Raw genomic sequence first — 9539 nt, 5'->3', positions numbered from 1 at the left:
TAACTGGAAGGAAATGGATTGAACAAATACATTTTTGCATTAGCTACATACACACAAACACACTCTCATGCAGTCACAGTGGCTCACAAACATATACAGGCACGGTATATAAACAGAAAGTGTTCAGGATCTACGCTTACATTCAATAATGTGTCCAAACATTTCTTTGGCACTAGAATGTGATTTGAAAGAAACGTCGTTTCTGTTTTTACCAAGTCGAACAGAGTGATGCTGCAAGAGATTACGAATATTCATAGATGGAAGGTTCTGATCATAGATATTCTCAATTACGACTCAGAAGAAGAAAACGATTCCATACAGCAAATTTCCCATTTTCAGCTACATGAAACAAGTTACCCTTTCTAGGTACGTCTTCTCATTCAAGAACACTTTTATGAATACTAGAAAGGCATAATATGACATTAAAATGACATTTTATGAATATTAGAATGCCATTGCAAAATTAAATAAATACTAACAACAAATAATTACATTACATAAATAAAGTATGAGTGACAGAGAAACTATATTAATGAAATTTAAGGCAATATTCTAGAACTCAAGGTATTATTTGTAAGTGCAGAATATTGATAGCAGTCTACGAAAAAGATGTACAGCGCAGCTAAGAATCCTAATCCACACGGTAGAACGGGGCATGAAAATAGGTAACGTTGTGCATTTACTCTACATTTCGATCAATGTATGTATGTATGTATGCACACACACACACACACGTATCCAAGTGTATGTGGAGGCGCAATGGCCCAGTGGTTAGGGCAGCGGACTCGCGGTCATAGGATCGCGGTTTCGATTCCCATACCGGGCGTTGTGAGTGTTTATTGAGCGAAAACACCTAAAAGTTCCACGAGGCTCCGGCAGGGGATGGTGGTGATCCCTGCTGTACTTTTTCACCACAACTTTCTCTCACTCTTACTTCCTGTTTCTGTTGTACCTGTATTTCAAAGTGCCGGCCTTGTCACTCTCTGTGTCACGCTGAATATTCCCGAGAACTACGTTAAGGGTACACGTACAGGCTGTTCCGTTGATTCGGATCAACCGGAACCCTCGTCGTCGTAACCGACGGAGTGCTTCCCCATCCATCCAAGTGTATGCACGCCGTAACCTTTCTAAGTCCGTGGATAAATGAATAAGTATTAGGCCAGAAGTGGAATAATTATCACAATGGAATTCCTTTAGAACTAAATCGCATACAAATTTTTCCTTTTATTTCATATTTAAAATTTTTTTTTTCCATTTTGCATTTTATTACATTGGTTTTTAACAAATCTAAAAGCTACTTTACTTCCGCATTTCAAATTAAAATTGAATATATTTATTGACAAAATAACAAGAAAATAAATGAATGAATAATAAAAACGCTACGGCCAAAACTACCTTCCATGGATGATTATTTGACTTGAGATTAAATATTAATTTTTGCAAATACTATATTGCTGGCCTACACATATTGTATTATCAGGGATATCATAGCGTTTTGAAAGTTATGATTTTGATACGAGTCTAACAGTTGTTGGCATGTATGGACATCAAATCTTGGGTTCTAGAATATAGACAAATTCCTTAAAGAAATACACACTCATACATAATCAAAATGACTTAGTTGAATTATAAAACAAAAGAAATATGTATCTAGTACAGTATAAGATGCCTTCATATTTATAAATTCCTTTGTTTTATAGCAACGTTCACCAAGCTTAAGTATGTATATGTGTGTGTGCTCAGGCGCGTGTTTTGGGGTGATATTACAATCAAGGCTGTATAATTTTCAAGTGATTTCTTTGAGAAGTATCATGATGTATTCTTGCTCTCTCATATTCAAACAGTAGCACTAAACCTTTTCTAGACTTTACAGCGTTTATTTTCCATTTTAAATATTTTCCTTCCAGTATATAAAAATACTATGTTACTATTTACTTCCTGTAAAAAAGTACTTTAAAAAAATCAAATAAAAAGCTGAAAGAAAACTCCCTGTATCAAATCATTTTAAAAGTCACATCTTTTAGAGAGGTATGTTTTACCTTTGGCTAAAGTATAATTGATCACTTTATTTATTCATATATTTTATTTCCCTGCATTTCTTTTTGGCATTAAAATAAATTATTACTTTAATTCCGCAACTATTCATCTTAGTATAAAAATGATATGGAGCAAATAAAAAGAAATAAGTAAATAAATAAAATAATTTTTTTGAAATCTGTGTAAATTTCAAAGAGCAACTCTTTGAAAAAATACAGAAAAAAAACTAATAGAAAGAATTAAAAACTTTCAAAGAGCATTAATTCAAAATATTTTGAATTTCGAAAATAAATAGCTTTTATACTTGTTCTTTTTTTCCTTTTTTGCGAGGAAGAAGAAATGAAATATATTTTTATATCCCCGCCTCAACGAAAATCAAAATTAAATAAAATAACATAGCGGCAATTGCTAAAGAAATATAAAAACGAAAACGAAATTCGGATTATGAAATAAACAAGAAAAAAATAACCATTACTGCATGTGCGGAGCACATTGACACTTTCCTCAGCAATTCAGCAGTAAATATGTTTGAATTTGAACTTTATTTTACTCCTAAAGATATTTCTTTGAGTAAACATTATAAAATGTAAATTTCTGCATGTATTTAACCGAAATACACAATTGAGAACCCCAAAATCGTTGCTGTAACCTATCTGAGTATAATCAAGTTTGAGTCTAACCGAGTAGGTCTATAATCAGTTATATTCCAGGCATTAGTTATTTGCTTTTTGTTGTTAAAATATAATGTTTTCGGAGGCGGATTATCATAGATTATCATGCTGAGACGGTATGGTGTGCGATTTGAGCGAAATATGGCTACTATTTGTTGCATGTCGAATACCCACGTAGACGTTCGTGCCGAGAAAGTTAACGTAAACAACAAAGAAACCAAGTAACAATACTAGATGAATTTTGTAAGAAAAACCTTGTGAACTGTCAGAAATGATGGCATAAAAAATTTATTTAATCGGTTTTCTCTTCAATCTGTTTCAACTTCTTTGACAGCATGACTATATCGTATTAAAAATGTTTGAAACCGATTGCGCATTTTGATAAAAATGTCAAATATTTTGCTTTTTTGATGTCCATGACAAAGTTCTCAAGTCATTTCTTTTTATTTTCTAAGACACACACACACACACACATTTATATTCTAAGGAAGATTCCACTCAGCAAACAACGAACGGGTTCTAATTCAGATTATACGATTTTAATAAAAGTATATGCACATTGGATTATATCATCCAGGGCACACTTCGGAGAGAAACAAAATGCCAGATTGACAACGGCTGGAATCCTATGACTGCGTAATTGCACAAGTCGGAGCGTTTCAGGTACTCTTCTATTTCCTCAGACTATATGAAGCATTATAGTAAGAATACTTTTGGGGCAGAGCTCACACCCAAAAGTGCATAGACAGAAATTCCGAAGTCTAGTTATAAAGTGTCTTAAAATAACATCACTTCTGCTCTTCGGAAAAACGGTGTAGTGGTTAAAATGTCATTTCAGTTGATAAAAGATATTGGGTTCGTTTAAGAAGGGCATCTGATGAGGGTTGAAAAAATATCAATTGTTGGTGTCTTTACCTTCCCGGACCCTAGCGGTTCGACAAGAAAGACCGATGGGTAAATAGTAGGTCGATAAGATAAATGACAGGCTTAACGAAGATATGCACTAAAATTCCTCTAGTGGTACCCCAGTATGGCCGCACTCTAATGTCCGAAACAAATAAAAAGCAAAAGAAAATAAAGTTAAAAGTTAATGCATATGAGCTTCTACTAACGAACGTGTGGAAATTCTTTAACGGTATTTGGATCTTATTCTTTATATAAATTTAAAAGAAAGGGAATGTATTTTTTAGTCATATTGGTGAATTCTTGTAGTCTTCATGATTAGGATGTCTGATAGTGTAGGAATGACTGGGGGTAGTTGGGAGATAGTGTTGTTTCCTGTTTTATATGAATTCTTGCTGATTTATAATTAGGAAAACAAATACAATGAGAATACTTGGATATTAAGGAATATCCTGAAGTATATACTTCAGCGGAAGAAAATGATTAGGCTAGCTGTTACGCTTATAAAACGTGATACTAAGTTGGCGAAGAGGAAATAATAGAGGCGTGCTAGTGTAACGTTGATGAGAATATAAGAGCAACTGTATCATATGAAAATTCAAGCGTGAATGAGAAGAATATAACAAGTTTAGAGGAGCAGCAATACTTTTAGTAGCTTAGAATTTTGGCCAAGAGTAGTTGTGTGAATGTGTATGTGCGCTTCCTTTTTTAATGCGTAGGTTTTCCTATCAGATTGATGGTACGATAAAATATCTTGAATCTATTCATCTGTTCACCTAATAAAAGAATTCCAGTTTATATATAACTGACTCTATATATATGATGTACTTGCAGTATTCATCGTATTCTAAGGAACGAAATCAATAGATATGTTATAATATCAAAACTACTGCTTAGCTGTGTGGGTGTTGAAAGGAAGGAGAAGAAGAAAAGAAATTGGGAACGTTCTATTCACCTTGCTCTCCTCTCACCCTCCTCTCACATCTATATCACATATAATTTCAACATCATTGCTCATGTCATGGAGATCAGTATATCATGTTAAAATACACTTAAACAGATCGGGTCATAACCAATATAGGAAATTTTCATTCAAAAATCTCCACCGCCACCACTGGTTATTGAATAAACTGTGTTTAAGCACATGCTTCGGCTCAATAGATTCCACCAAATATACAACAGAGAGAAGTCAAACAATTACTTCCTCAACGAGTTTAAGATGGGGCTACAACTGACCGATATGTCAAAGGTCAGAATGAACGCATTTAATAACACTTGATGCTTGATTCATAGAGACACAGTAATCTCGATATTTGGAGGAGCGCATCCCATTGCAGAACGTAATTATAGTAAATATTATTGAATAGTCGTGAGCTTAAAAAACAATCTATTTGCTACCACGTAAAAATGGTTTCGATTTCAAAGCAAAGTGGCTGAAATACAGTCGCCTAATATTTTACAATGATTAACAATATATTGCAAGTGGAAATTGATGGAATTATACGTAGTGAATATAAGTACGTGTGAACGTACATATACTTACACACATACATACATATATCGATACATACATATTTTCAAATACACATTCACATATACATACAGTCATATATATATATATATATATATATATATATATATATATATATATATATATATATATATATTTCGTTTTGGGATTTGGTTTGCGAGATTCTTTATATGAGTTCGTGTGTCTGGGGAGAGTCATTTTCTTTTTGTGCCTAATAATGTAACACACTCACCGGTAAAATTTCCACTTATTTCTTATTTTTATTTTCTTCAAGACGCAAATAAAATTTTAGGAAAATAAAGATAAGAAATAAGTGGAAATTTTACCGGTGAGTGTGTTACATTATAAGGCACAAAATTAAAATGTCTCTCCCCAGACAAACAGTATATATATATTATATATATATATATATATGTATATATATATATATATGCATGTATGTGTATATAAACAGATCCATATATATATGTATATATATATATATCTATATATATATATATATATATATATATATACGTATATATATATGTGTGTGTGTGTGTGTATGTGTGTGTGTATAATGGATACGGAAGGTAGAATGTACTGGAATCCTGTTTATCATAGCGGTCGTTTCGTCACATCCTGCATCGCTCCCTCGACGCTGGGAAGAAACTATAGAATGAAATGCTACAACTATTATCTGATATCTGGTAAAAGGTGCTACAAAGTAGTGTTCCATGAAGGATGGAAACAACAACACTCGGTTTTCGCTCAAGGATTTTGTGCATTGTCGGTTGCAATCTAATTCATTGTATAACTTCTCACCCAAGAGAGAGAGAGAGAGAGAGAGAGAGAGAGAGAGAGAGAGAGAGAGAGAGAGGAGAGAGAGATAGCGCTGCAGGATGAGTCGAAAGGATCGTAGTGATCAATAAATTATCGAGTAAATTCTACTTTCACTATCTATTGTTTCAACTACATCCAACATGCATTCAGGAATACCTAACGTAGAACCACGGATGGATTCCTAACGTAGATTGCGCAATTACAGTGGATAACATCAGGTACCATAGACAGTGAAGTGCTTTGTCGCCATAATAAAAGAGACATACACCAAAAGCAGTTTAGATTTTAGAATTAGATCTAAACTTTAATTTTAACTTACATATATTGTCTCTTTATCCAAAATTGAGACGAACACCGATTAATCGGTGTGCATTCAAACAATGAGTGGTGGTATTCAAAGCAATGATTAGTAACTTACGAAACTGGTATGCTTGAATCGCTTTAATAATTTCATAATTTCAGAATAATGACTTTTATTCCTTTTATTTGTACCTCAGTTCATCTAATTGTATATATCTTTCGTTACTTTTCATAAAAAGACTTTACTTTTTTTGATTTACAATTTGCATTTTCATTTATGTTTCTTACTTTCCCCTTTACATTACCATGTGTAGTTTCTATTTTCTTTTCGTAACGTATTTCTATTATATATATATATACGAATATAAACAAAAGGGTAATAATATAGATTACTACCAGTGGCTCAGCACAAAAGACGAATTAGTCATTAGACAAAATATTATTCATATAGAAAAATATTATTCATGTAGAAAAATATTATTCATGTAGAATATAAGTGTAGAATATATATATATATATATATAATATATAATATATATATATATGTATATATATATATATATATATATATATATATATATATATATATATTATATATATATCTTCTGTTGTCTGAGGAGAGTCATTTTCTTTTTGTGCCTTATAATTTAACACACCGGTAAATTTCCACTTATTTCTTATTTTTATTTTCCTAAAATTTTCATTGCGTTTTGCAACCTTTTCAATAGTCTTGACTCTGTCCTCTATTTACGCTGCGTACCAACTTTGGTCAACTTGACATCCGCATCATATCCAAGCACCCAAATGACCCAAAACTCAGACATATACGGGAGTACGTTTTTATAAATGAAACTTCCCCAATACTAAATAGGAAATATACATAGTAGATATCATATCTCCATACCCACAGTTTTCACAAGTAGAGTAGTATAGTTAGTGGGCTCTTATGTAGATAGATGTATGTATGTGTGTCTGTGTGTGGCTGGGTGTGTTGGTGTGCATGCACGTATATGTAAGTATATGGATATGAAAATAAACAGATCAACATACAGACGGATAGGTACATAGGTTATATGAACAGGCAAGCACACATAAGCAAATGAAGACTGAAAGACATGACCTTATATACACACACACACATATATATACACACAAGGACACATATGGAGACACGAGTCTACACATATAGAGATACACATCAATACATACAAACATGGTACACAGTTGCAAAACACACACACACACACAGAACACTACGGAACAAAAATTCAGTATTGAATTATTCCGGTGAATAAAATTTAAAAATTGGATAAAATCTTCATAAGAAATTATCAGGTAGAAGCACATTGTTACCGAAATGCAATTCGAAAAGCCCGCCATTTACATAGATGTGTAGGGGGTGAACAGTCATATATGCTTCGGTGGATACGACGGTTGTCCGTCTGGTATGTTGATTTTGTTTTTTCATTATATATCTTGAATTCGTTGTACTGACGCGCAAGGAATGCAGATAATATATTGATTGCGAAATCACAGGTGATTTGCAACTAAATTCTGTTTTTAAATGACTCGCTTCGAAAATTGCATTCGGTAGGATTTGTTTATTTTGGTAGTTTTGACTTTAAATGTCCCTCCTAGCGTGCGGCATTTATGTGTAATAATGCCCTCTATATGATATAAATAATTATTTTCAAGTGAAAAAATCTACAGATTTTTTCTCTTATGAGGTTTTTCACGCTAACTACCTGATAATTTCTTATGAAGATTTTATCCTATTTTTAAATTTTAAATTTATATGTTTCACCGGAATAATTCAATACTGAATTTTTGTTCCGTAGAAGCCCGTTGTTACCGAAATGCAATTCGAAAAGCCCGCCATTTACATAGATATGTAGGGGGTGAACAGTCCAGTCATATATGCTGCGGTGGATACGACGGTTGTCCGTCTGGTATGTTGATTTTGTTCATTCATTATATATCTTGAATTCGTTGTACTGACGAGCAAGGAATACAGGTAATGCATTGATTGCGAAATCACAGGTGATCTGCAACTAAATTCTGTTTTTAAATGACTCGCTTCGAAAATTGCATCCGGTGCGATTTGTTTATTTTGGTAGTTTTGACTTTAAAAGTCCCTCCTAGCAAGCGGCACTTATGTGTAATAATGCCCTCTATATATATATAATATATATATATATATATATGTATATATATATATATATATAATATATATATATATAATATATATATATATATATATATATATATATATATTATATATATATATATATTATATATATATATATGTAGAAAGGAATCATTCTTTGGTATATATTAGTTTCATATTTTCTTTGCATTTTGCAACCTTTTCAATAGTTTTGACTCTGTCCGTTATTTACACTGCATTCCTTTTTGTTTGTGCGCACGGGTGTGGGCCAGGCGAGCAATTTTGGAGGAGGAGTAAATCAATTACATCGATCACAGTGTTCAACAACTTATATTATTTTCTACTCTAGGCCCAAGGTCCGAAATTCTTGGTGATGGTGCCAATCGATTACATCGCCCCCAGTACGCAACTGGTACTTAATTTATCTACCCCGAATGGATGAAAGGCAACGTCGACCTCGACGGAAGACGAACTCAGTACGTAACGGCAAACGAAATAATACCTATTTATTTACTACCCACAAGTGGCTAAACACAGAGAGGACAAACAAGGACAGGCAAACGGATTAAGTCGATTATATCGACCCCATTGCGTAACTGGTTCTTATTTAATCGGCCCCGAAAGGATGAAAGGCAAAGTCGACCTCGGCGGAATTTGAACTCAGAACGTAGCGGCAGACGAAATACCGATAAGCATTTCGCCCGGCGTGCTAACTTTTCTGTCAGCTCGCCGTCTAAACAAGTTCTTACATTTTCGACCCCGAAATGCATAGTTAACCTCGGGGATAATCGAACTTTGAATGGAACGACTGACGAAATGCCACTAAGAATTTCAACCGGCGTGCTAGCGATTCTGCTAGCTCACTGCCTGATCCTTCTTTGGTTTATATTAGCTTCAAATTTTGGCACAAGGCCAGCTAATTTCCGAAGACGAATAAATTAAATACATCGACACCAGTGCTCAACTAGTTTCTGTATTATCGACCTCGAAAGGCATACTTGACTAAAGCAGGTATCGAACTCAGGCCATAACAACAGACAAAACGCCGCTAAGAATTTTAACCAGCGTGCTAACGACTCTGCCATATTATCGCCTTGATATTTATGTA

Source organism: Octopus sinensis, linkage group LG15 (genome assembly GCF_006345805.1).
Source record: "Octopus sinensis linkage group LG15, ASM634580v1, whole genome shotgun sequence".
Taxonomy (NCBI): Eukaryota; Metazoa; Mollusca; class Cephalopoda; order Octopoda; family Octopodidae; genus Octopus; species Octopus sinensis.
The sequence above is the reverse complement of the archived record's forward strand: the minus strand, read 5'-3'. Positions refer to the sequence as shown.